The sequence below is a fragment of the Saccoglossus kowalevskii genome, unplaced genomic scaffold (assembly GCF_978046115.1).
Source record: "Saccoglossus kowalevskii unplaced genomic scaffold, keSacKowa6.1 SCAFFOLD_60, whole genome shotgun sequence".
Taxonomy (NCBI): domain Eukaryota; kingdom Metazoa; phylum Hemichordata; class Enteropneusta; family Harrimaniidae; genus Saccoglossus; species Saccoglossus kowalevskii.
The window spans coordinates 197,146-198,830 of NW_028188625.1; positions in this window are offsets into that span (position 1 = coordinate 197,146).

Below are 1,685 nucleotides of genomic sequence, written 5' to 3' on the forward strand. Positions count from 1 at the left end.
TTTCAGTACTTTGCCACACTTTTCAGCACTTTGCCATACTTTTCAGCACTTTGCCACAACTTTTCAGTACTTTGCCACACTTTTCAGTACTTTGCCACTCTTTTCAGTACTTTGCCACGACTTTGCCACAACTTTTCAGTACTTTGCCACACTTTTCAATACTTTGCCACGACTTTTCAACACTTCGCCACAACTTTTCAGTACTTTGCCACACTTTTCAGTACTTTGCCACGAATTTGCCACAACTTTTCAGTACTTTACCACACATTTCAGTACTTTGCCAAGACTTTGCCACAACTGTTCAGTATTTTGCCACACTTTTCAGTACTTTGCCACTGCTTTTCAGTACTTTGACACTAATTTTCAGCACTTAGCCACAACTTTACAGTACTTTGCCTCAATTTTTAGCACTTTGCCATTACTTTTCAGCATTTTGCCACAAGTTTCCAGTACTTTGCCAAACTTTTCAGTACTTTGCCACTACTTTTCAGCACTTTGCCACACTTTTCAAGACTTTGCTACGACTTTTCAGCACTTTGCCACAACTTTTCAGTACTTTGCCACTACTTTTCAGTACTTTGCCACTACTTTTCAGTACTTTGCCACACTTTTCAGTACTTTGCCACACTTTTCAGTACTTTGCCACAACTTTTCAGTACTTTGCCACACTTTTCAGTACTTTACCACGACTTTTCAGTACTTTGCCACACTTTTCAGCACTTTGCCACGACTTTTCAGCACTTCGCCACAACTTTTCAGTACTTTGCCACACTTTTCAGTACTTCGCCACGACTTTGCCACATCTTTTCAGTACTTGCCACACTTTTCAGTACTATGCCACGACTTTTCAGCACTTTGCCACGACTTTGCAGCACTTTGCCATACTTTTCAGCACTTTGCCACAACTTTTCAGTACTTTGCCACACTTTTCAGCACCTTGCCAGAACTTTTCAGTACTTTGCCACACTTTTCAGTACTTTGCCACGACTTTGCAGCACTTTGCCACTCTTTTCAGTACTTTGCCACGATTTTGCCACAACTCTTCAGTACTTTGCCACACTTTTCAGTACTTTGCCACGACTTTTCAGCACTTCGCCACAACTTTTCAGTACTTTGCCACACTTTTCAGTACTTTGCCACGACTTTGCCACGACTTTTCAGTACTTTGCCACTACTTTTCAGCACCTTGCAACAACTTTTCAGTACTTTGCCACACTTTTCAGTACTTTGCCACACTTTTCAGCACTTTGCCACGACTTTTCAGCACTTTGCCACAACTTTTCAGTACTTTGCCACACTTTTCAGTACTTTGCCACGACTTTGCAGCACTTTGCCTCACTTTTCAGCACTTTGCCACAACTATTCAGTACTTTGCCACACTTTTCAGCACCTTGCCACAACTTTTCAGTGCTTTGCCACACTTTTCAGTACTTTGCCACGACTTTGCAGCACTTTGCCACTCTCTTCAGTACTTTGCCACGACTTTGCCACAACTCTTCAGTACTTTGCCACACTTTTCAGTACTTTGCCACGACTTTTCAGCACTTCGCCACAACATTTCAGTACTTTGCCACACTTTTCAGCACTTTGCCACACTTTTCAAGACTTTGCCACGACTTTTCAGCACTTTGCCACAACTTTTCAGTACTTTGCCACTACTTTTCAGTACTTTGCCACACTTTTCA